Genomic DNA, 27408 nt, shown 5'->3' with positions numbered 1-27408 from the left:
TACACATCTTGTTGCAGAATTAAACCGCCCCTTCGTGTTTCTAATGGGCCTCTCCTGCCTTGCCGAAAAGCAGCAGTCTAGCCACTTGCAGGCAGCAGCTCCGTGGGTAGCAGTGGCCACACAGCTCCAGCCCGCTCCCAATTACAAAGAGATGTCCTTTAGTGCCCTCGTGGGCAGCCCCTTACTCCAAGGCCACTTGAGACATTAAGCGGCAGCAGAGAAGACCACAATCCCAGATGCTCCCCTTTCATGCTTCTGACCCCCAACCTGGCTTTAATGGCACATAGCCTGGCAAGAATGTGCCTTACCTCATTTTTATATTTAAACATTTCTGCCTGAGCGCGGTGGTGATAAACCTACAGACAAGATAAATAGCTAGATTATCACTCTTCTCTCCAGGGGAAAGTCATGCTGTCAATTAGGCTAATGGGGGTTCCGGGTTCAGCTTTGGCATGCCCTAACACTAGGGAAGGCTTTTTGCCCTGCATAGCTGCAAAGCCCAAAGATGGATTTGAAAAGTGGCTACGACCCTAGGGTGGCCAATCAGCAAAGAGGGAAGTCAAGAACCTGATGATTAATCATCTGCCACAACAATGGGAGGGCAAGGAAGATGAGGCCCATGAGACCAGATCTTTGGAGCTTTATTATAATTATACATTGCCTCTTTCAATTCTGTTTGGTGGCTTAAAAGGAGGTATGGGTGCTTTCTGTTTAAGAAGTGAGGCTCCATCCCTTACTAAAAATAAGTGTTCTTTTGTCATACTTTTTCAAAGCACTTACGCTGACATCTCATTTGATCTTATTACCAGTCTCTGAGGGATGTAGGGCAGGTGGCATTTTTCTCATTTTGCAGCTGATGGAACTGCAACACAGTGGAGTTTAGTGATTTCCCTGTGATCACACAGCCAGCTGGTGATGGCACCAGAATGAGCATCCAAATAATCTAACTATCCTAAATATTTATTTATGTTTCTCCACTGCATCATCCCTCGCCCTCCAGCTACAGAAATTAAATTATGACCTGCTGACAAAGTACTTGCTAATGCTATCTGTTACGTTATTTGTTATGTATAGGAGACAAACCTAAAAAGTAACTCCTTCTGGTAAATAGAAATAATTTAATGCATAATTGGAAGGCATAGTGTTAGCCCTGATTTATCCTACAATTTGGGCAACAGAGGGATCACATGTTTTAGATACCAGAAGAAAATGACAAACTGTGCAATATGGGGATTTTCCATCCCAAAGACAGGCTCTTTGCAGTTTGGAGGTTGGATTGTAAGCAGGGTGACTGCACAGTCTCCTGATTCACACGGGCAGATACCAGTTCCAGGTGTTGTCTAGGTAGTCCTTTGGTTTTTAGCATTTGTCCTGAACAAAAATGGATTAGTTGTATAGTAAATTTTCTGGCACCCCAATTTTAAGTCAAAGATTTATCTTCTAGTTATATTGTTTTACTGAGGAACCAACCCTGCTGCAGCCTCACTGTTGGGTGTTTTAATGGTTGTACACTTCCAGTGCTTCCTGGGAGCAGATGGGTGATAATGAAGATGCCAAACATTTACCGGGCACTCACTCTGTGCCCAGTGCCACACATTCTGCTCTGCCTGCATCATTACCCTCTTTAGTCATCCCAAACCCTCGGAGGTGGTTACTGATATCACCTGTATTTCATGGAGGAGGAAACTGAGGCTCGTGGTGATTGAGTAACCTGCTCAAGATCTGACAGCAAGTACATGGCAAAGCTAAGGGTTTGAGTTCAAGTCTCTCTGGCTTCAAATCCCAGATTCTTCACAGCTGAGACATTTCAAAGTAGGCAAAGTCTCAGTGTGGGTCTCTTCACGGGGTGCTTGACTCCCACAAATGGGGAAAACAGGCTGCGTGTCAGGCCTCCCAGGCCACACTTACTAGCTTCACCTAATTTATGACTGCTTTCTTTTTTTTTTTTTAAAGATTTTATTTATTTATTTGAGAGAGAGAGAATGAGAGATAGAGAGCACGAGAAGGCAGAGGGTCAGAGGGAGAAGCAGACTTCCCGCTGAGCAGGGAGCCCGATGTGGGACTCGATCCCGGGACTCCAGGATCATGACCTGAGCCGAAGGCAGTCGCTTAACCAACTGAGCCACCCAGGCGCCCATGACTGCTTTCTTGAGTTCTTTCTCGAGAAAGAAAAAGAGTCACATGAGGTGCTTTATTGAAATGCATATTCTAGGGCCCTTTCTCAAAGACTGATTTAGTAGAGTGTCGGAATTTCCCTTTTTAATAAGCCCCCTATATGATTCTGTTGTTCATGATTTCTCAACCACAATTTGAGAAACACTGATCTCTATATTTCTAAGTATTAGAAAATGTGGGTCTGAGTAAAGATTACCAAGTAGGCTGGATGAGGCATGGATAGATCTTCTATTTCACTGAAAATCTCTGAAACAAAGAATAATAATGGTGGGTATTAGGCACCTGATTTGCACTACGCACTTCCATATATTTTTTTGCATTTAATCTTTGCAACAATCCTGTTGGGGTGTGTGTGTGTGTGTGTGTGTGTGTCTATGTATCTGTGTCTGTGTGTACATATTTTACTAATAAAAAAATTGAGACAAACAGAAGTAAAATAGCTGTTGATAAGTTATACATCTTGGTAGTGGTATAGGGATACAAACTTGGATAGTGAACACAATTCAAATACTTTATATTTGTTTGTATGAATTGAAATACATGAAAATTTTAATGATAATTATATCTACTATAATTATGTTCTAATAATGTTTTCTTCTTTGTACCTCTTTATTTTTCAAATTGCCTTCAGTGGAAAAGTATTGTTTTTATGATCAGAAAACAGTTGCAGCATAAAAATATTCTTATTTTTCCTTAGTTGGGTTTCCCAGCAGTAAACTCTGAAATAAGGATTCGAGCACAATGAGTTTACTTGGGAGGTAACAAATGGGAGCCCTGGTAAGGAGTGGAGAACAGAGACAAGAAGGAGGATGGTGCCCACACGGGCTGGTCATGGGCAGATCACCGTGGTGGGCACCTGGGACTTGGCCCTGCCAGGGACCTTTGGAAGACTAAATAGAGCACTCAACCCTCAGGTGGGTTGCGAAAGTGGGGGTGTTAATCCTCCGACTGCTCCTCCTCATCATTCCCCATCATTTGATTGAAAGTGGCCAAAAAAATCATATTAACATGGGCAAAAAGAACCATTTCTTCCCTCACAAAACCGAGGGATGATTAGGGATATATATAGTTAAATCTTCAGGGAAAGTCAGAACCTTGAACTTCATTCCCCCCATCTTTCTCTTCTCTTGTCTTTTCCTTTCTTCTCCTTCTTCTCCTCTCCCCTCTTTCTCTCTCTGTCTTTCTCTCATCTGCTTTTCCCACCATCTTAGTTTTTTCAGACCACTTCCGTTCACATATATAAAAATTCAGTCGTCAATAAATTCATTCCCCATATTTCATGGATTTACACAGGAAAGGCTTATATTTCTTTTTGCATATTATTTCAAAAAGTTCTTATAAATTACATTATTTGACTAATCAAAGTAGCTTCTGTGGCTATGCCTATCTTTAACAGGTTTCCTTCTTTTTATTCATATCCTTTTTTTTATTACTATGTTATGTTAATCACCGTACATTGCATCATTAGTTCTTGATGTAGTGTTCCATGATTCCTTGTTTGTGCATAACACCCAGTGCTCCATTCAGAAGGTGCCCTCTTTAATACCCATCACCAGGCTAACCCATGCCCCTACCCCCCTCCCCTCTAGAACCCTCGGTTTGTTTTCAGAGTCCATCGTCTCTCAGGGTTCGTCGCCCTCCGATTTCCCCCCCTTCATCCTTCCCCTCCTGCTATCTTCTTTTTTTTTTAAAGGTCATCTGCATCATTTTCCTGATTAAGAAGAAAAAGAATTCTTTCTTCATTGGTCCTGTATAAAAGGAATCCCAGAAATTTGCTCTTTTCCTTCTACCTCGTGTCTGCAATTCGATGGCTTTTAGTTGCATAGCTCACGAGGTTAGGATTCTGTTATGAAATTTAACCAGGAAAAACCTTGTATGAAACACATGATTAAGTCATTTTTTTCTATAAGATAGATTTTAATTAAAATAGCGACATAAATCATTGAACTATTTACTAGGAGATGTATCTGAGAAAATGTCAGCTATTTTACTGTAATTTTAAAAACATAAACATATACTTTGATGTTCGATTTAAACATGGTATATGTGGTCATGTTGAGTTTCTGTTCGGAGAGTAGATTATTTTTGATGTGGCTTTCTTCATGAGTCTAATGTTTCAGGGAAGGCTTTGTGAAGAAAAAAAGACAGAATTCTGGTTAAAATAAACTTATTTCATTAAGCTATGTTTAAAATGTGAATAAAGTAAAATAAAAAGACCATACTTAGTAATAAAAAATCAAATACTGCCTGAAATTGAAGTTGAGGTTTACAGAATCCTAGAAGTTCATTTTGCAGGATTCAGAAAAACACTTTCCGAACTAATCTTTTTAAAACATTTTAGTGTCTCAATTACTACTTTACATATAGAGGTTTAGAATATCTTTCCTACTCAAGTAAGAATTTTGAAAAAGTTAAGTGAGAGAAGGAACATGAAAGTACTTTGAAAACACTGCTGTCATGTTATGTGAGACTGTTCTGTGTTTATAAGCACTTCAAACCTTTTATTATGAAGACTATGGGTCAGTGGCTCCATGTGGCCCCACACTGGTACCAGGCATATGGTCAGTTTTCACACCAATGCACCATCATAGGAATGGTCAGTAGAATAAGTATTTGTGTGTGTGTGTTTATAAACAGTAGATACATATAGATGTTAGGTAGCAAGCTATATTCACACACATACTCATATATATGCACTTATATAAAAAGATGTATTTTATGTTTATTATTTTATGAGGCAATAACATCTATAAATATCTTGAGCACAGGGATTCTGCCTTATTCATCTTGTAACAGCCACAACGCTTACTTAAGCAGAGTAGACTTTTAACGCACATTTGTAACATCAATAAACATACCATTGCAAAATAGAAATATTCAGGGATATTAAAAGATATTAGCTCTGAAAAGTCAGAGGTAATTAAATGGTCTGAAACAGAATACACATGGAAACATGAAATAAAAGTACATGAAAGATAAGTATTAGATTTCCTCAAAACTTGAGATAATAGGGCAACCTAACAGAGACTATACGAAAAGATTACTTTTAAAGCATTAAATACACACAAAAAGAAGGAATTTAAGTAATGAGAAAAATTTCATTCAAATATGGCAAAAGAACATGAATGTCTCTAAAATAAATATAGCTTCAACAAAAAAAGGTTGCTTAAGATATTAAGGTCAACAATTAAAGTTAATAGAGTCATATCATCCAAGTCAGTAGAGTATAAAGCCAAGAATAAAGAAAACCCAATCAATGTACGAAAAGGCAGAGAAAGAGAAAAAATAAGCATAGGAAAAACTGTGGTAAATATTAAAAGAAAATAGTCACAATAAATGTAAATGGACTTTGCCTTTTGAAAGGCAGATCCTTATGTTGGGTAAGGAAGTAAATCTCATTTAAATGCTAGTTATTTCTCACCAAAATACTAGCCAATAGGATCCAACAGTACATTAAAAGGATTATTCACCACGACCAAGTGGGATTTATTCCTGGGCTGCAAGGCTGGTTCAACATCCGCAAATCAATCAACGTGATACAATACATTAACAAAAGAAAGAACAAGAATCATATGATCCTCTCAATAGATGCAGAAAAAGCATTTGACAAAGTACAACATCCTTTCTTGATCAAAACTCTTCAGAGTATAGGGATAGAGGGTACATACCTCAATATCATAAAAGCCATCTATGAAAAACCTACAGCGAATATCATTCTCAATGGGGAAAGGCTGAGAGCTTTTCCCCTAAGGTCAGGAACGCGGCAGGGATGTCCACTCTCACCACTGCTATTCAACATAGTATTAGAAGTCCTAGCCACAGCAATCAGACAACAAAAAGAAATCAAAGGCATCCAAATCGGCAAAGAGGAAGTCAAACTCTCACTCTTTGCAGATGATATGATACTGTATGTGGAAAACCCAAAAGACTCCACCCCAAAACTGCTAGAACTCATACAGGAATTCAGTAAAGTAGCAGGATATAAAATCAATGCACAGAAATCAGTGGCATTCCTATACACCAACAACAAGACAGAAGAGAGACAAATCAAGGAGTCTATCCCATTTACAATTGCACCCAAAACCATTAGATACCTAGGAATAAATCTAACCAAAGAGGCAAAGGATCTGTACTCAGAAAACTATAAAATACTCAGGAAAGAAATTGAAGAAGACACAAAGAAATGGAAAAACGTTCCATGCTCATGGATTGGGAGAATCAACATTGTGAAGATGTCAATGCTACCTAGAGCAATCTACACATTCAATGCAATCCCCATCAAAATACCATCCACTTTTTTCAAAGAAATGGAACAAAAAATCCTAAAATTTGTATGGAACCAGAAGAGACCCAGAATAGCCAGAGGAATACTGAAAAAGAAAAGCAAAGCTGGCGGCATCACAATTCCGGACTTCCAGCTCTATTACAAAGCTGTCATCATCAAGACAGTATGGTACTGGCACAAAAACAGACACATAGATCAATGGAACAGAATCGAGAGCCCAGAAATGTACCCTCAACTCTATGGTCAACTTATTTTTGACAAAGCAGGAAAGAATGTCCAATGGCAAAAAGACAGTCTCTTCAACAAATGGTGTTGGGAAAATTGGACAGCCACATGCAGAAGAATGAAACTGGACCATTTCCTTACACCACACACAAAAATAGACTCCAAATGGTTGAAAGACCTAAACGTGAGACAGGAGTCCATCCAAATCCTAAAGGAGAACACAGGTAGCAACCTTTTCGACCTTAGCCGCAGCAACTTCTTCCTAGAAACATCGCCAAAGGCACGGGAAGCCAGGGCAAAAATGAACTATTGGGATTTCATCAAGATAAAAAGCTTCTGCACAGCAAAAGAAACAGTCCACAAAACCAAAAGACAACCGACAGAATGGGAGAAAATATTTGCAAATGACATATCAGATAAAGGGCTAATATCCAAAATCTATAAAGAACTTATCAAACTCAACACCCAAAGAACAAATAATCCAATCAAGAAATGGGCAGAAGACATGAACAGACATTTCTCCAAAGAAGACATCCAAATGGCCAACAGGCACATGAAAAAGTGCTCAACATCGCTCGGCATCAGGGAAATCCAAATCAAAACCTCAATGAGATACCACCTCACACCCGTCAGAATGGCTAAAATTAACAAGTCAGGGAACGACAGATGTTGGCGGGGATGTGGAGAAAGGGGAACCCTCCTACACTGTTGGTGGGAATGCAAGCTGGTGCAACCCCTCTGGAAAACAGTATGGAGGTTCCTCAAACAGTTGAAATTAGAGCTACCGTTCGATCCAGCAATTGCACTACTGGGTATTTACCACAAAGATACAAATGTAGGGACCCGAAGGGGTACGTGTACCCCAATGTTTATAGCAGCAATGTCCACCATAGCCAAACTGTGGAAAGAGCCAAGATGCCCATCGACAGATGAATGGGTAAAGAAGAATAGGTATATATACACAATGGAATATTATGCAGCCATCAAAAGGAATGAGATCTTGCCATTTGCAACGACGTGGATGGAACTGGAGGGTGTTATGCTGAGTGAAATAAGTCAATCAGAGAAAGACATGTATCATATGACCTCACTGATATGAGGAATTCTTAATCTCAGGAAAGAAACTGAGTGTTACTGGAGTGGTTGGGGGTGGGAGGGATGGGGTGGCTGGGTGATAGACATTGGGGAGGGTATGTGCTACGGTGAGCGCTGTGAATTGTGCAAGACTGTTGAATCACAGATCTGTACTTCTGAAACAAATAACGCAACATATTTTAAGAAAAAAGAAAAAGAAGATAACAGGAGAGGAAGAAAAGGGGAGTATGTCAGAGGGGGAGACGAACCATGAGAGATGATGGACTCTGAAAAACAAACTGAGGGTTCTAGAGGGGAGGGGGGTGGGGGGATGGGTTAGCCTGGTGATGGGTATTGAGGAGGGCACGTTCTGCATGGAGCACTGGGTGTTATGAACAAACAATGAATCATGGAACACTGCACCAAAAACTAATGATGTAATATATGGTGATTAACATAACAATAAAAAAATTAAAAAAAAAAAAAAAAAGAAACAGTCCACAAAACCAAAAGATAACCGACAGAATGGGAGAAAATATTTGCAAATGACATATCAGATAAAGGGCTAGTATCCAAAATCTATAAAGAACTTATCAAACTCAACACCCAAAGAACAAATAATCCAATCAAGAAATGGGCAGAAGACATGAACAGACATTTCTCCAAAGAAGACATCCAAATGGCCAACAGGCACATGAAAAAGTGCTCAACATCGCTTGGCATCAGGGAAATCCAAATCAAAACCTCAATGAGATACCACCTCACACCCGTCAGAATGGCTAAAATTAACAAGTCAGGGAACGACAGATGTTGGCGGGGATGTGGAGAAAGGGGAACCCTCCTACACTGTTGGTGGGAATGCAAGCTGGTGCAACCCCTCTGGAAAACAGTATGGAGGTTCCTCAAACAGTTGAAATTAGAGCTACCGTTCGATCCAGCAATTGCACTACTGGGTATTTACCACAAAGATACAAATGTAGGGACCCGAAGGGGTACGTGTACCCCAATGTTTATAGCAGCAATGTCCACCATAGCCAAACTGTGGAAAGAGCCAAGATGCCCATCGACAGATGAATGGGTAAAGAAGAATAGGTATATATACACAATGGAATATTATGCAGCCATCAAAAGGAATGAGATCTTGCCATTTGCAACGACGTGGATGGAACTGGAGGGTGTTATGCTGAGTGAAATAAGTCAATCAGAGAAAGACATGTATCACATGACCTCACTGATATGAGGAATTCTTAATCTCAGGAAAGAAACTGAGTGTTACTGGAGTGGTTGGGGGTGGGAGGGATGGGGTGGCTGGGTGATAGATATTGGGGAGGGTATGTGCTACGGTGAGCGCTGTGAATTGTGCAAGACTGTTGAATCACAGATCTGTACTTCTGAAACAAATAATGCAACATATTTTAAGAAAAAAGAAAAAGAAGAAGATAACAGGAGAGGAAGAAAAGGGGAGTATGTCAGAGGGGGAGACGAACCATGAGAGATGATGGACTCTGAAAAACAAACTGAGGGTTCTAGAGGGGAGGGGGGTAGGGGGAGGGGTTAGCCTGGTGATGGGTATTGAGGAGGGCACGTTCTGCATGGAGCACTGGGTGTTATGAACAAACAATGAATCATGGAACACTGCACCAAAAACTAATGATGTAATATAGTGATTAACATAACAATAAAAAAATTAAAAAAAATGCTAGTTATGAAAGACACACCTAATGCGTAAGGATCTTGAAAGTTTGGAAGAAAAATGAGAGAAAAATACATAGTAGGTATTTTCTAAACAACATAGTGTTGCCAGCTGAAATACAGGATGACCAGTTAAATTTTAATTTTAGATAGACAAGGAATACCTTTTATTATAATAAGTATGTCCCAAATATTGCATGAGCAAACATACTAAAAAGAGTTCATTGTTTATCAGAAAGTCAAATTTATTTAACTGTGTGCCCTATAATTATTTACTAAATCTGGCAAACCTTAATGAAAACAATGTTGTTCTAGCTATATTAATATCAGATAAATGGTTCAGAAGGAATTTCTTTAATAAGGCACAAACTGCATAAGCCATAAAGTAAGTGATAGACACATCATACTGCATTAAAATTTTAAAACTTCTAATCAGATAAGACATGATAAACAAAGTGAAAATACAACACACAGACTGGGAGAAGATATTTATGATTCATATAACTGGCAAAAGATTAAAATTGAGAATTTATAAATTATGTCTACAAATTAGTAAAGAAGGAAGGAAAGAAGAGAGAGATAGAAGCAAAGAAAGAAAATAACTCACTTGAAAAATGATTAAAGTACATGGATAGACAATTCAACGTGTAAACCCAAATGTTTGATATTATAAGATGACAAACTTCACTAATAATCAGGAAATTTGAGAGTAAACTAATCAAGAGCTGACATTATTGCTCATGTGACTACCCAAAATTTAAAATTTTGCCAATACAGGGGCACCTGGGTGGCTCAGTGGGTTAAGCAGCTGCCTTCAGCTCAGGTCATGGTCCCAGGGTCCTGGGAATTGAGCCCCGCATCAGGTTCCCTGCTCAGCAGGGAGTCTTCTTCTCCCTCTCCCTCTGCCTGCTGCTCTGCCTACTTGTGCTCTCTCTCTCTCTTCAAATAAATAAATAAAATCTTTAAAAAAAATAATAAAAAAATAAAATTTTGCCAATACAGGTGTTGAAGAAGATAAATGATAAAAACCAAATAATTTTGGGGTGCCTGGATGGCTCAGTCGTTAAGTGTCTGCCTTCAGCTCAGGTCATGATCCCAGAGTCCTGGGATTGAGCCCCACATTGGGCTCGGGCTCCCTGCTCAGTGGGAAGCCTGCCTCTCCCTCTCCCACTCCCCCTGTTTGTGTTCCCTCTTTCGCTGTGTCTCTCTCTGTCAAATAAATAAATAAAATCTTAAAAAAAACAAACAAATAACTTTTACATATATAAATTAGTAAAACAAATTTGGAAATCAATTTGACAATATCTAATAAAGGTTGCACAAAGGAGTGTTCTCTTTGAACCAGATGTTCTCTTCTGACATGTATATCTAGAGCTATACTGTCAAATACAGTAGTCACTCACCACATGTGGTTAAATTTGGTTAATTTAAATTAAATAACATTGAAAACTCTTTGCTTGTACTAGTCACATTTCAAATGCTTAATAGCCACATGTGTGGCTGGCGGCTATATTTGACAGAGCAGATATAGAACATTTCATCATTATGGAAACTTCTGTTGGATAGTGACCCTAAGACTGTCTTGAACAATAATTTCTACAAGGAAATATTTCTTTTCATTCTGGCTTCTGGCCCTACCCCCACCCCGCTACAACCTAGCAGAAGTGTCTCCACCTTACCTAGCAGCCATTGCTTTAAGATAATTCATCTCAAAGGCATTTCCTATCTAATTTAGCCTAAGCACATTAAAAACATTAGAGAAATAACTTACTTTTGCCTAAGTATACAAATAAATGAATATAAACATTGAATTTTAGGAAAGAAGCTGAAAGTGGCCCACCTGCCTAAAGCAAGTCTACCAAACTAGAGACACATGAGCCTACAGATGTATTTTATTTGACCAGTAGTTTGTTTTTGTTTTGTTTTGTTTTGCTTTTAATTGAGCTAGTGTCCAACATTTAAAAATAAAAGATTTCCTTAAATACAAAAAGGTTGTCTGGCTTCTCTTAAAAAAATAGAAAAATCTAGAAAACTGAGCTACATCTTCTGCCAGAAAACCCTGGCTAGCGGGAAAACCTTGAGTAGTGGGAACTTCCTTTTGGTAGGGCACAGGCCTCCCAGTAGACCCCAGTTCTACGCCACTTCCCTCATTTCTGTCATCTGCCTGGCCCCTGTGGGCTTTTGAGTTTGTGACTCCTGCTCCCAATATAGAAAAATAATTTCATTTCTTTCTAGCATACCCAACACTCAAGGGCTCCCAGCTGTGTTGTAATTGCATATGGTTGACATCAACTTACATCAGAATAAATCTTTGACTGTTACTTGAACTTGAAAAGTCTAAAACATCAATTGATTGAATTGTGTTAAGATATTTTAGTATGAGCACATGATTCTCTGCATATGTTAATTTCTGAGGTTTTAATTATATAGACATGTTTGTATTTATGCATCTGACAACTGTTATTTTGAGGAAATAAAGTAAAGGTGAAGGTCCAGCCGTCCTCAGCTGTTAGAAGCTAATATTGTGTTCACAGATGCACCAGAAAAGGCTAACACTTTGTTATTTTGTTTACACTTGAATTGGGGAGGGAGACGGGGAAGCACAGTGTAAATAAACATAATGTTTTCAAGGAACATAAATGTTAAAACCCAGTGGCTAATTACTTTTAGGGAAGACTACCTGACTATTCTTCACATCTGACCTGAATTCCTTCTCTTAATTAATTAGGCAACAAAAGCGTTAACAACTATTCAGGCAGAGGTTAAATGGCCATTCTTTAGGGATGTTGTAAAAAGAATTGCTACTCTTTTGAGTTTGGACATGATTTCGTTTAATAATGTGGTTTCGACATCTGGGGGGTAAAACAAAGTCAACAAGTTTAAATGGTTTGGGTGATTGGGGACAGGGTGGAGTTAGTGGTAAGTCTCCAGCTAGATGGAGATACTTAAGACTTCCTCTGGAAAACAAGCAGAAGAATAAAAAAGAATTTGGGGGAGAGAAACATCTCCTCATTCTGTTTGAACTTTGTTGCCAACCAAAGATGATGGAGAAATTAGAACTCCAGTGTGTTTCAAACTTCAGTTCATAATCCATTTGTACGTCTTGAAATAACATCAGGAGATAATTTTTAAACAATATTTAATATTTCTGTGTGATCTGCTTCTGGTACTTTTTAAAAAAAATTTTATTCTATTAAAAGAAAAGATTGACCATTTTTTTTTCTCCATTCTCTTTCTTGGTCTTCTCTTTTCACTACACACTTGATAAAGAGATGAGATAAAGTAAGAAGAAAGCTGCAGACAATCCTTTAGCTGCCGTCCTATCCTGGGCCATGGCATCTGGTACATTTATTTTTTCTTTAGCCCTCTTTCCAGAGTTTAAAGAAAAGTCAAACCCTCTGACACTCCATTGAACAAACAACCGGGCATGCGTTTTCCTGAACTGTGACACCTAAAGTCTAAAACATTAAGGAATACTAAGGTGTAAATGATATGCGCTGATTCACAAATTTCATTAATCCATTGTATTCACATGGGTATCAATAATAATTCAATAAAAAGGAAACAATTTACTCCAGCATCTTTAAGGAGGGAGGAATTTTCTATACGGAATGAGATGGGTTACAAAATCATCCTGAGAGCCGAAGAAATGGCTTTCATGAATGCCTCTCAATTGGCACACTACAGAACTGAGTCATCAGAGAAACTGTATCATGAGCAAGTTAAGTGAAAAAACTTACTCTTTCTTGGTATCCCTATGCCTGATCCAGAGTCTGGAATGTTTATGTTGAGGAACACCTCTAGGACTTAGACCCTAGGTCTATCTCATTCCTTCTGCATCTGTGTTAACCACCACTCTGTTCAAGAGTGTTAGACTACTGGCATTTTGTATTCTTTGGCAACTGACTTGTTCTTTGTGAGCTTTTAATTCCTCCTCTATAAAATGGACCTAAACTTTCATAAAGTTAGCTTAGGATCAAGAAAGCAAATTCTTGCACAAGACCTGACGCAGGGGCACCTGGGTGGCTCAGTCATTGAGCGTCTGCCTTCGGCTCAGGTCATGATCCCGGGGTCCTGGGCTCGAGCCCCGCATTGGGCTCCCTGCTCTGCGGGAGGCTGCTTCTCCCTCTCCCACTCCCCCTGCTTCTGTTCCCTCTCTCGCTGTCCCTGTCAAACAAACAAACAAAAAAAACCTTAAAAAAAAAAAAGACCTGACACAATTGTTAATTCCATTCCTTAAGAAAGGCTAATATCAACATGCAACAGCTCATGTAGCAATGTTTTATTCTGAAGCAGTCAACTTGATGGCTTGGAAAAATGGAACACCAGTTGCCTTTTTGAATCACAGAGGTATTTATAATCATAAATCCATGCATGCCATTGAGTCAGCCTGAATGAACTGAAATTAGTGTAGTTCTTCCCTACAGAAATAGTGCTGGTAAATGACAGTGGACTAGATTCTAAGTAGCTTAAATTTTCTGTATAAATGAAATACAAATGATCAATTTGATGAGTATAGCTTTTTTCTTACATGATAACAGTTTAGTGGAAAAAGTGTAGCTTTTGAATTGGCTTGAGTCGCTGTTGTATGATTTATGAGCTATGTGATCTTAACCCATGTTCTTAACCTCTCTGAGCTTCAGTTTCTTCCTGTGTAATAGCATTTGGGACATAACAGGTACTGTATAAATCATGTGGCATATAATAGGTACTCAGTGAATAATGGGTATTACTGTTGTTGTTGGTTTTATCTTTATCTTAATTTACTTTCTACTACTTTTACTTGGCATAGTCCCCAGGTAAGCAAATGCTAGCATAGTCTGGTGGAAAAACTCTAATGCACGTTCTTCCTTTCCAAAAGCCTTGAACCATCTTGCTTCTTTGCTCAGGTTCTGACGTTTTGTCAGTAGATCTTTGCTACAGTCTCCTCCATGCAGTAGTCTGTCTTTATTGTCTCTGACTTCCCAACTAGTAAACATTAGTAGCTCTTCCAACCAAAAGCAAGATAAAGTTCTCATCTTTTGCTATTTCTGAAAGAAAAATTGGTATATGACATAGCCCTGGGAAATAATATTCCTGAGTTGATCTTTACTATTGTTATTTCAAGACCTGCACTATCAGAATTCCTCAAAGAAAAGAATATTTAAATAGTTCATAGAGAAAACATTCATTGAAGTGATGAAGTCAGAATCCATTTGTTCTAAATAAGTGTAGGAGAACTGGATTATTTTCTCTCAATTGCTTTGGTAGTAAATTTAATAACAGACTAAGGAAACAGAAAAAAAAAAAGAAAGAGAAACAAGACTCTTTAAATTGGCCATCGGTTGGAAATGAAGCAGATCCTGGCAAGCAATTTTACTGTGTAAAATAGATTATGTTATGTCATATTGACTGTTGATAGATCTTTTAGGTACTTCACACATACTAAATAATAACATTTTACAGTATATAACAATTACAAAATTAGACTTGGCTTGCTTTTGAATGGTGAAATCCTTTTTCAGAATATAAGTATTGTGACAAAATCTGTGGGTGTAGTAAGCCCTTGGATATCAGCGAGTTTGAACTATCAAGCAAATAAAAGACACACAGCCTGTATTTTCTCATGGAGCGAATAGTGCCAAACATAAATATTGCACCATTGAACATAAAACACCCTATGCAAAAATATAGACCTTGTTTGTTTGATTCCCCTAATGCTTTAAAAGAGCTCACATCAACGGTACTATAAGTACTATATTTAAGAATCTAATTCAGTTTAAGGGGGTTCTACACTGCCTATAAATTTTTCTATTGAATTACTGCCTATTTTCAATTTGAGGCAATGCATTGTTCTATGCCAACAAACCTTGTTAGGTACTTAATAAAAATAGCAATAATATATGAGGAGCGACTAAAAGTGCTTGTTGAAAATTAGTCATTATTAGTAATTACTGGCAACTTCTTCCCATTGGAGTCCAGACAGTATGGTTCAAGGACTATTCTTACTTTTTAGACTAATTTAATGGAATACATACTATGTGTATGGTCATATTTAGTTGCTTTTTATATTTACTTCAATTCATCATTTTACCAGTCCTGCCAAATAGGATTTTTAGGGAAGAATCTTTATCCATTATCTTTATATTTCCATAGAGAGGGCTTTTCAAATTTTCTCCCAGTTTGGGGAATTTTGAAGGGAACATTTCAGGCTTTATTTTCTCCACTGCATGCTTGCTCCTCCCAATAGGTAATAAGATTGTTGGGCAACCAGTGGGTCCCAGCCCATACACCACCCCCACGGTCACCCTTCAGTAGTGGGAAAGAGATACTTTCTTGGCTCTCTTGAGCTGCTTGTTTAAATGAGTGAGAAGGATGGGACTCTTCCTCAGCTCCTTCTGCCCTCAAAGTAACAGACCCAGGGAAGATTCCAGGACCCACTGTGTTCTCTTCTTGGGCACCTTGGTGCCTTCTCCCTTGAGCAGCAGTTGGTGAGCATCACTGCTCATCATTGTGAAGCAGATGGATTCTTCAAGCAGCAGACATGGAACATGCACTCTGAAGCTGCTCTTTCAGACCCTGCTCTTCCCCATGGCTGGCTGCTAAGGTCTAGACTCAGGAAAGGTGTGGAGGGTAGGAGACAGCCATGTAGACCTGTTAGTAGTCACATCCCCCATCCATCTTTCCATGAATCATTATACTCTGGGAGTAACAAGACATCCCTAAATAGGCTGAGACTTTGATTTCTAGTTAGTTCTCTGTTCTATTCCTTACCATTAGGCCTTGAAGAAGATGAGGAATATGTTGTTGGGGCCCCAAACTACAACAGGAGTGACTATATTTTAACAGAGGCGATGGAGTTGCAGAGAGGTGAATAAGTTGCCCCAACTGACCTATAAATAGGGTATGATTTAGAGCAGTGGAGCAAGATGATGTCTTGGGTGTGCAAAGAAGATATTACAAGTTATAGTACATATTATAAGGGGTTTATATTTAGTTTTTATTAATTTGGCAAAGGAGTCAGAGAGGTGTAATTTGGGGTCTCTCTGCCTTCTGTGGCATCAGGAGAAGAATGGATGTATGAAAGGGGAGACAAGTGGAGAATAACTTTCATACTGATATTTTTATCTAACTTGTAACACCAGATTTACTTTTTTATATGGCCATCTTTCCTCTCCTTAAACAAAGAAAGAAGTGTCTTTTTATCTCTATATCCTTACCATGTAGTAGTGCAGCAGTATAAGTTGGAGGGAAGAATGAAAAGAAAGAGGGAAAGAAAGAAGGAAGTGAGTAGTGATGTGTGTTATGTGATAAGCATATTTAATATAAAGTGGCAGTATGATCGCAATGAGACCTTCTATGAAGCAGTAGGAATTGAGAGTCTAGAGCTGAAGCAAGAGGCTCCAAGTAGCAACTTAGGAATCAAACTACATCACTTCCACAGAGTGCTCCCAAATTAGCAACTTCCTTTTGGCTTTGTACTGCCCTGGATTTTATTTTTGTGTGTTAGCTTTAAATTTCATTTCATTATAGTCCTTCACACAAGGTCATTATTTTGAAGGTGACACAACTTCATTACCATATTGCAATAAATGAAAGGTATTTTTGAAATAAATTTCTTTGAACTCAGGCTGCCTGATACTTTATGTACTGACCTTATTATCTCAGTATCCTGATTTGGACATTTTGAGTATTGTAAAGCACTCACTCTCTGTGTGAAATTCTTCCACTCTGCTGGTGATCTGATACTATTTTAAAATATTTCAGAGTTTTTACCAGAGACCTGAAGCTGAAATGTCTATATCACGGTGGTAAAGTATTAAGTGTTTCTGAAAGAATTGCAGTATTCAGTATAAATTTACATAGGTGGTTCTAAAGATAGCTTTAGAAAATATCCTTAAGATATAAGACAGGGAGAGGAGGACAGGGAGGAGGGGGGGAAGATTAGGAAGGGGGGTATTCTAATGTACTTGTTTATTTTGTGCTTTGCTTCAGGTATTTTTGAAATACTGAAGTTGTGAGAAACTTTTAAGATGATTAAGTTTATACTTTTTTTAGAAGGAAAAGCTTTTGACATTGTTTTATACAATTTGTTTGGTCTTCCTTATTAAATAGTATTCAGTAACTCAGTGATTTAATCTTCTGCTGCTCTTACTAACTTTTCCATCCTTCCTAATCTGATCCCACCCTAGTAATCCAACTTTGCTTCTCACTACTCTCGATTCATGGCTGCTATCACATTATTTTCTTATCCCCATTCATAAATGTCTTATGTATGTTATTTAGTTTCCCAAATATTTATCACCTTTCAATAGTAAGGGTGAATGAGAAGTACCAATATGAATATGAATAATAGGGCCCTGTCATATAAGAGCACATCTTATTGGTGGAAAGAGACTTCACAATAAATAATTACCATATAGCCCTGTGTGTGCTAGTGATGCTATTTACAAAATGTTATGAGAGCAATAGAAGGTGGGATTGACATGTGTCTGGAAGAGCTGTAAGAAAAACTTCATTTAATTGGAGTCTTGAAGAACTGAGTAAGTGCTTTCCAAAAGAACTATGAAAAGTAGGAACAAAGTTGTAAGAGTCAATACAATCAATAATTGTAGAAAGAGTTTTCCATGATACTTTATTAAGTCCCAGGTTGCCACATGTATTGAGGCCCACTGTACACTTATTTTTTAGGGGAATTTCCTGTGACATAAAAGCATTTTAGGGAGAAACCAGTTATTTTCAATATAAGAGACCCAGTGACTTAGACAACTTTACATCTTAGCTACAAAAACTTAGAAAAAGATTCCACCAGCTCTTCCTCAAGTAACTGGGAGCTTTCCAGAAGGAATTAGTGTCTTTTAATATAGAACCAGCCATCACTTCAATTTTTCAGAAAGCTAGAAAAATGCATTTTCCTCCCAGGGAGAAAAACTAAATATCTTGAGGCACAAATCAAACAATAGACACTTAAAATTAATGTTTTTAGATAATTTAATTCCTTCCTTGGAGAAAAGCAAGTTTTAATTAAATATTAATTATTATTATTATTTAGATAACTAACGTATTTAGATAAGAAAAACTTATGCTTCTGACCATGATGGGATAACAGAGACCGAATTTATCATACTGATTCAAACAACCAGAAAGCCAGACAAAATACAGGAAACAATGGTTTTAAGACATTGGATATCAGGCAACAAAGGACTGTATTCCCTAATAAGAAACAAGTCAAGTGAACCCTAAAGTCATCCCAGCTTATTGTCTTGAGAAAGCTTCCAGGCCACAGCACAGGGAAAGGAAAGCCAGCCAGAGGCTTGCTTATTCCCTGAGTTGAGGAGACAAATTGAGACTCCAGAGAGACTGAAGCAGCTAGGTTTTCAGAAAAGAGGCGAGAACTACACAGAGAGAGACCCCCCCCCCCTTAGAGACTCCCCCTTAAGTATTCAGCTGAGCGCTGAAATGCACCCATGTGAGGAAACTACCTATAGTTGGGGAAAGAACCACTCAAAAGTATTAGAAGGAACAGAACAGGGAGCTCACACAGGCCAGGGAATAGTGCTTGTTTCCAATGCTCCGGCTAGAAAAACTCATTGAGGTCTATAGATCATTGAGGAAAGGACTGAAAGTCTGGTATCAACCCTAGGGAATAATTAACTAAATAATTAACAAAAACTGTTTTGGTTTGATCTAACAAATCTTACAAACAAGACCTGGAATCATCATACCATTTCTGAGTAACTTCATTTGTGCCAGAATAAAGCTCAAGAATATTTATAGCAATACATAATTATCCATCAAGGCATCCAATAAAAATTACAGGCATTCAAAGAAGTAGGAAAAGAAAACCCATAATGAGGAGAAAAATCAATCAAAAATTGACCCAGAACTGACACAGATGTTAGAATTCATAAACACATTAAAACTTACAAGGGCATTTCGTATTTTCAAACAACTAGAGATAGAGCATGTTAAATGATACATAGAAGATATAAAAGACCCAAATCCTTGTTCTATGGTTTACAATTATGATTTATGGGATTAAAAAAAATACACTGGATAGAAATAATGTCAGATAAGATGTTGATAAGGGAAAGATTAGTGAACCTGAAGAGAGCAATAGAAAGTACTCAAAATACACAGAGAGACAAAGACAAAAATAAATGAAGATAGTATCAGAGAGCATTGGAAAAACTTCAAAATGGCCTAACAATAAACGTGCCATTATTTATTATGAAATGCCTATGGGGAGAGGCAGAAAAAAAGAGTTCAAAAAATAATGCCCCAAATATCCAAATTTGGTGAAAATTATAAACCCACAGATCTAAGAAGTTCAATAAACTCTAAGTATTAGAAATGAAGAAAACTGTACCATAGCTTATCATAATCAAATTGCTTAAAACCAGCAACAAAGAGAAAAATCTTAAGAGGAATCAAGGAAAGGAAAAAAAAAGCTAAGGATGACAGGAGATTTCTCACTGGAAACAGCACAAATAAGAAGACAATGTAGCACCCTCTTTAAGATACTAAAAGAGAAAGAGAAAAAATTTCTCTACCCAGAGAAGTTATCTTAAAAAACGAAGGCAAGTGAAGACTTTCAGACATACATATGCCAAAAGAATTCATCACCAGCAAACACATATTGTGAGAAAAGTTGAAGGAAGCCATTCAGGCAGAAGAAAAATGGTACCAGAAGTATATATGGATCCACACAAAGGAATGAAGAGCATGGGAAATGATGGCTACACTGGGTTAATGTACAAGGTTATTTTCTTATTATTTAAATCTCTTTCAAAGAAAATTGGCTAAGCAAAAATAAAAAGTATAGTATGAGGATTATAATACACATAGAATTGAAATACATGACAACAATAATACAAAGGCCAGGAAGAAAGAAATGGAAGCGTACTGTCAAGTTTTTATGCTATTGGTGAAATATCATAGTATCACGTGAAAGTGGAGTGATAAGATGAAGATAAATACTATAAACCCTAAAGCAACCACTGAAATAACAAAACAAAGGGTTATAGCCAATAAACCAACAAAGGAATGGAATGGAATCATAAAACAACACTCGATCTAAAATTAATGTGTATTATGAGACAAACAGCAATTTTATTAACCCATAGGAAAGGAAAGGATTTACATGCTCTGTACAAATATTTTCACCAAGGGAAACTAATATCATTCATATTGTTTTCTTCTGATGTCTTAATCTGATAAAGGTATATAGCTCAGAGTACAAATTGTTAAATACCTTTTTAGAACAATAATCCCTTACCACTTTTTGCCACAATGCACATAAAGGATGCCTTCAGTAAATGTGACATATTTTTAGTGTGGCAGAAATGCATATGTAGGTACATTGCTAAAATGCCTTGCCTTTCTCTGCCATACAAGAAAGAATTAAAAAATATGTGTGAGTGACAATATTGGCCTTCAGTTATCTTTAATTTATATTAAAAGGAATGCATTTACAGTACCTACTGTATGTACCTACAGATGACACGAACTTATTTCCCAACCACCGACCCAATTCTAGCAAGAAAAGTCTTGTCCCTGAATGGTCATTTCTCCTCTTAACCTCATCCTTAGTAACTTGGTTTCTTCCCTCTTTATTCCCTAAATTGATTTTGTCTGTTGTAAAGAATTTTAAGTTTGCCAGTCAATAGTCAATTCAAGTTAGGAAACACTCCTTAGACACTGTTTTTCAAATATGATTTTTCTTAACTGTCTTTTTGATGGGAGCTGGATGGCAGCCAACACAAGATGGAGTTTACTAATGAGACTAAGTACAGGCACTTAGTGTTCTTGATTAAAAAGAGTTCTACATTTCAGGTTCCCAATCCAGTGCCAAAGGAGGGCTGAGTTTCAATGAAAGAGTGTAAATATCCAGTCATTCCACAAATGTATCGAATGCCTACTCGTGCCAGGCACTGAACTCAACAGTGAGAAATTATGGTGAACTAGACAAACAGCAAACTCGGGCTGAGGTGAAATCCCAGCAGAGAAAGACAGCAATGAGTGAAAGTGTGAATGTTAGAAAGCTATGTCATGGGGAGCTTGGAAATAATTGGGGAAAGAGTAAACTTAAGTGTTCCCCTTTATCCTACTCTAATTTTTTAAGTTTTAGGACCATGAAGTAGTTACAATAAAATTTGTATATTTTTAAGTTGATGCTATTGTTTCTCTTTTTCTTGTTTTTGTTTTTGTCACTCCAAAATTTTGTGATTGTTATTTTATTTCTAATTTTAAGTAGATGGCATTTAAAAGAGCTTTTCTGTGAGGCAACATTTTTTTTTGACCCAAAATAAGAAAATATGTGTGTTGTATGTAAGCCTAGTAGTAGAAAAGTAGTAATTGTCATGTTTCTTACAATCTGTAGTCTCAGTAGAATTAAGATGGTGCTTATTATGCTCACAGGGTAAGGATGGGGCAAGTTGTGGTTCTTTAACGTTATTTACTATGTTTTAAAGATGCTCTCTTTCAGTTGGCTGCTCAGGGCACACCACTGATATTAGGCAGCTCAGTATTTCATGTTTAGAACCGGATCTCTAAACTCAGAAACACTGGCTGGGAGCCCAGCTGACAGGTGGAACCCAGCATGTTGCCACGGCAGCCATACCCTGAGCCTGGCCTGTCACCTGACAGGTGGAATCCACTGATGAATTTGGGCTCTTTTCAGCAACAAATTCCATTTTTTTTCAGCCAGGCAGTCAGCCTTGCAACCTTTAGTTGTGACTCTAGAATGCTATGCAAGAAGCCATTTCCAATGGTACCCATCAAAAGCAAACCAGTTCTAAGAAACACCACACACAATCTAATAAACACACAGCCATCACGTCATTTGTACTTTATAACTCCAGACTGTTATTCTCCTGAACGAGATATCACCTTTCCTGGAGTGGAGCAGTGTAAAAAGAGTGACTGTGACAGCTGACAGGTGAGGTGGGTCCTTTTGCAATGCAAGCAAGCTTTCTGATCTTGGGCCAGTGGGTCTCACCTGTCAGCAGTTGCTGACAGTGCAGGGCTCTCTGCCAAGAGCAGGAGCCCTGTGACTTTGACATGGCAGATGGGAGTCAAGTATAATAGCTAACAAGTGAGATGGGCAACCCAGGGAATGTTCTCTTGCATTTTCCAGGGTCAGAGTTTATGTAAAAGGTCTGTGGCTCTACCCAACTAGCCCAGTGGCTAGACCATCTTCTGTTGTCCTAACAAAAAGGCAGACACTGAACAGCTCAGGTAATAATTGGGACTTAGTGCCTGTTATATAGCAGATATTTATAAATATTTTCTCTATCTTCAGAACAATCCTGCAAGATGATGGTCACTCTTTTTCAGATGAGAACCTGAGGGTCAGTTGGATGAGCATCTCAGGGCTAACAGCTAGAAATCAGAAGAGCGAGGATCAGACATAGCTCTATCCAGCTCCCAAGCTCGGTTGTTTCCAAAATTCTGTTACTGGCTTTCCAATAATTTTCTGTTTCTACATTTCAGTCAGTCATTTCTATTTCACTTTTGTAGTGAAAGGGAGGGACTATTAGTAATAGGAAAAACTATAAATTAAAAAAATCTACACTTGATCTTAGCCAAAAGCCCGAGAAGTGATATATATTAAAAAAATCTATTAGAAAGAATATTCTATGTGTAAATTTGCTGTGTACAATATTTGGCTTATTACAAATGTTTTTTTAAAAGATTTTATTTACTTATTTGACAGAGAGAGAGATAGCGAGAGCAGGAACACAAGCAGGGGGAGTGGGAGAGGGAGAAGCAGGCTCCCTGGAGAGCAGGGAGCCCGATGCGGGGCTCGATCCCAGGACTCTGGGATCATGACCTGGGCCGAAGGCAGACGCTTAATGACTGAGCCACCCAGGCGCCCTGGCTTATTACAAATTTAAATAGAACATTTTTTTTCTAAACTTGACTTCTATCAGGTAACTGGCAGAACTTTGTCAAGTACCAGACCTAAACACAAATAGCAGTAAGTTTAGGAATCTTCTACTTAGAAGTGTGATATGTAAATTATATATAATATGAATACAATTAGAAAAAATAAAAGTGGAAAATGTCACTTTAAAAAACATAGTGTTGAGCACTTTTTCATGTGTCTGTTGGCCATTTGGATGTCTTCTTTGGAAAAATGTTTGTTCATGTCTTCTGCCCATTTCTTGATTGGATTATTTGATCTTTGGGTGTTGAGTTTGGTAAGTTCTTTATAGATTTTGGATACTAGCCCTTTACCTGATATGTCATTCGCAAATATCTTCTCCCATTCTGTTGGTTGTCTTTTGGTTTTGTTGACTGTTTCTTTTGCTGTGCAAAAGCTTTTTATCTTGATGAAGTCCCAATAGTTCATTTTTGCCCTTGCTCCCCTTGCCTTTGGCGATGTTTCTAGGAAGAAGTTGCTGCGGCTGAAATCGAAGAAGTTGCTTCCTGTGTTCTCCTTCAGGATTTTGATGGACTCCTGTCTCACGTTTAGGTCTTTCAACCATTTTGGAGTCTATTTTTGTGTGTGGTGTAAGGAAATGGTCCAGGTTCATTCTTCTGCATGTGGCTGTCCAATTTTCCCAACACCATTTGTTGAAGAGACTGTCGTTTTTCCATTGGACATTCTTTCCTGCTTTGTCAAAGATTAGTTGACCATTGAGTTGAGGGTCCATTTCTGGGCTCTCGATTCTGTTCCATTGATCTATGTGTCTGTTTTTGTGCCAGTACCATACTGTCTTGATGATGACAGCTTTGTAATAGAGCTGGAAGTCTGGAATTGTGATGCCGCCAGCTTTCCTTTTCTTTTTCAACATTCCTCTGGCTATTCGGGGTCTTTTCTGGTTCCATACAAATTTTAGGATTATTTGTTCCATTTCTTTGAAAAAAGTGGATGGTATTTTGATGGGGATTGCATTGAATGTGTAGATTGCTCTAGATAGCATTGACATCTTCACAATATTTGTTCTTCCAATCCATGAGCATGGAACATTTTTCCATTTCTTTGTGTCTTCCTCAGTTTTTAATTCTTAATCTCAGGAAACAAACTGAGGGTTGCTGGGTGGTGGGGGGTGGGAGGGATGGGGTGGCTGGGTGATAGGCATTGGGGAGGGTATGTGCTGTGGTGAGTGCTGTGAATTGTGTAAGACTGTTGAATCACAGACCTCTGAAACAAATAATACATTATATGTTTAAAAAAAAAGAAGATAGTAGGAAGGGAAAAATGAAGGGGGGGAAATCGGAGGGGGAGACGAACCATGAGAGACTATGGACTATGAGAAACAAACTGAGGGTTCTAGAGGGGCGGGGGGTGGGGGGATGGGTTAGCCTGGTGATGGGTATTAAAGAGGGCATGTTCTGCATGGAGCACTGGGTGTTATATGCAAACAATGAATCATGGAACACTATATCAAAAACTAATGATGTAATGTATGGTGATTAACTTAACATAATAAAATAAAATTAAAAAGAATAGTGTTTTTCACAAGTCAGGAAATGACAGATGTTGGCAAGGATACTGAGAAAGGGGAACCCTCCTACACTGTTGGTAGGAATGCAAGCTGGTGCAGCCACTCTGGAAAACAGTATGGACGTTCCTCACAAAGTTGAAAATAGAGCTACCATGTAACCCAGGAATTGCACTACTGGGTATTTACCCCAAAGATACAAATGTAATGATCTGAAGGGGTACGTGCACCCCAATGTTTATAGCAGCAATGTCCACAATAGCCAAACTATGGGAAGAACCAAGATGTCCATCAACAGATGAATGGATAAAGAAGATGTTATATATATATATATTCCATTGTGTGTGTATATATATATACACACACAATGGAATATTATGCAGCCATCAAAGAACCCAAAATCTTTCCATTTTCGATGATGTGGATGGAACTAGAGGGTATTATGCTAAGCGAAATAAGTCAATCAGAGAAAGACATGTATCATATGACCTCACTGATATGAGGAATTCTTAATCTCAAGAAACAAACTGAGGGTTGCTGGAGTGGTGGGGGGGGTGGGAGGGACGGGGTGGCTGGGTGATAGACATTGGGGAGGGTATGTGCTATGGTGAGCGCTGTGAATTGTGTAAGACTGATGAATCACAGACCTGTACCTCTGAAACAAATAATACATTATATGTTAAAAAAAAAAAAAGAAGATGGTAAGAAGGGAAAAATAAAGCAGGAGAAATTGGAGGGGGAGATGAACCATGAGAGACTATGGACTCTGAGAAACAAACAGAGGGTTCTAGAGGGGAGGGGGTGGGGGGATGGGTTAGCCTGGTGATGGGTATTAAAGAGGGCACTTTCTGCGTGGAGAACTGGGTGTTATATGCAAACAATGAATCATAGAACACTACATCAAAAACTAATGATGTAATGTATGGTGATTAACATAACAATAAAATAAAAAAACAAAAAACAGTGTTTTTCACATGCTGTAGACTAGCAGAATTTATTACAGGAAAAAGCCTGCTATTTTGTTTGGGAATACATTTTACTAAAACTTTTGAGTATATAGTGTTACAAATAAGATCAAGGAAGTTAAGAAAAAGCAGAATAAAATTGTGTGATTTAAAAAAAGGTGGCCTTCTTGGGGATGAGAAAGGCACAGGTACTGGGGCTGGGAATGGAAGGAGAGAAGACTGGGGTTTGGGAGAAGCCAGCAGAGAGCAATATCTGTTACCTGAGCTTAGGAGGGAGGAAGGGTCCGGGAGACTCAGCTGAGTTCGTGTACATTGGAAGCAACGACAGTAGCTGCTGATTTTTAAGTCTTCTTTAAGTCTTTAAGTCTTCTCTCTAATTTCTTGTGATAGGTGCGGGATTTTGTCGATCCTCTCGACACACAAATGTACTGGTGACATTGGCTCAGAAAATAAAGGAAGAAGTTGTATTTATGCTCAGAAAAGACCAATGAAGGGAGGAACATAACCCACACTCAGACTAGCATGATGCCAACAGGTGGAATCCTTCGTGAATTTCAGGAAGTAACCAGCGGTCAGTATAACTGAGCTCCACCGAGGAGGTGGGAGCCAAATTATCATGGGGGAGTGAGATATCTTGCCACTATAGCTCTTCCCTATGTAAATTACTTGCTGGGTGATCTCATCCTGCCTCATGGCTTTAAATACCATCTATGTGCCGGTGATACTTAAAGCTAACGTCCAGCTCCAACCTCTTCCTCACCTGTGTAGCATCTCTACTTGGACCTCAAATAGACATCTCAAACTTCTTGATTTACTAATCCTCCCACAACATTTCCCCCTCTTAATATTCCCCATCTCAGTAAATGATATCGTTCATCCTCAGACCAGCCAAAAAACCATATTACCACCATCCTTGATGCCTTTCTAAATGGATCTCAAATCTGACAACTTCATGTAATCTTCACTAATAATCCCCTAGTCAAAGCCACTCTTCTAACTCTGGATTGTCACAGTAGCCCCAGACAGGATTCTTTGTCCTCATTCCTGCCCCTTCTCTTTGTCTACCTACCCTGTGCCTCTCAGTCTATTCTCCAAATGGCAATTAGAGTGAGCCTTTTACAGCCTCAATCAGAGCAATCCTCCTTTGCTCATTACTCTGCAGTAACTTTCTAGAGGAGGTATGGTTGGCTGTCTCTTGAGCATCCTATATCTCAGTAGCTAGCACAGTGCCTAGCACAGAGTAATGTTTAACAAGGCCTGTTTGTTCACTGACAAGGGAAATATATTATTTTCCTACCCAAGTGGGAAGGCGGTAGGAATTGGAGAGGTGTGTACTACTCAAGAAGGTGCTATGTACTCTTCAGCAGCTTTCTTTTCAAGGCTAATTTCACAGCAAACATGGGATTATGTTTTAACAGTTTCTGAGAAATGATAGCAAATGGCAAGAAATCTGTACATTAGCAACATAGACAACTTCATGGCTCAGGAAATGAGAAAATGCAAAATTGTGATAGCATAAATAGGGGGTTTTCTGTATATATAGCTTCCTCTTAGCCCAATC

At 38.4% G+C, this 27408-nt stretch overlaps 1 protein-coding gene across 2 annotated transcripts in view; it reads left to right on the top strand.

Moving 5' to 3' along the window:
- The window catches only part of TRIQK (triple QxxK/R motif containing), a 147389-nt gene that overhangs the window by 108213 nt on the left and 11768 nt on the right, over positions 1 to 27408 (top strand). For both annotated transcript variants that reach the window (XR_003522532.2, XR_003522536.2), the window contains one exon: positions 26238 to 26418. The gene's annotated coding sequence lies outside the window, so the exon portion shown is untranslated. The remainder of the gene's footprint in view (positions 1 to 26237; positions 26419 to 27408) is intronic.

The sequence above is a fragment of the Zalophus californianus genome, chromosome 4 (genome assembly GCF_009762305.2).
Source record: "Zalophus californianus isolate mZalCal1 chromosome 4, mZalCal1.pri.v2, whole genome shotgun sequence".
Classification (NCBI taxonomy): Eukaryota; Metazoa; Chordata; class Mammalia; order Carnivora; family Otariidae; genus Zalophus; species Zalophus californianus.
The sequence above is the reverse complement of the archived record's forward strand: the minus strand, read 5'-3'. Positions and strand labels throughout refer to the sequence as shown.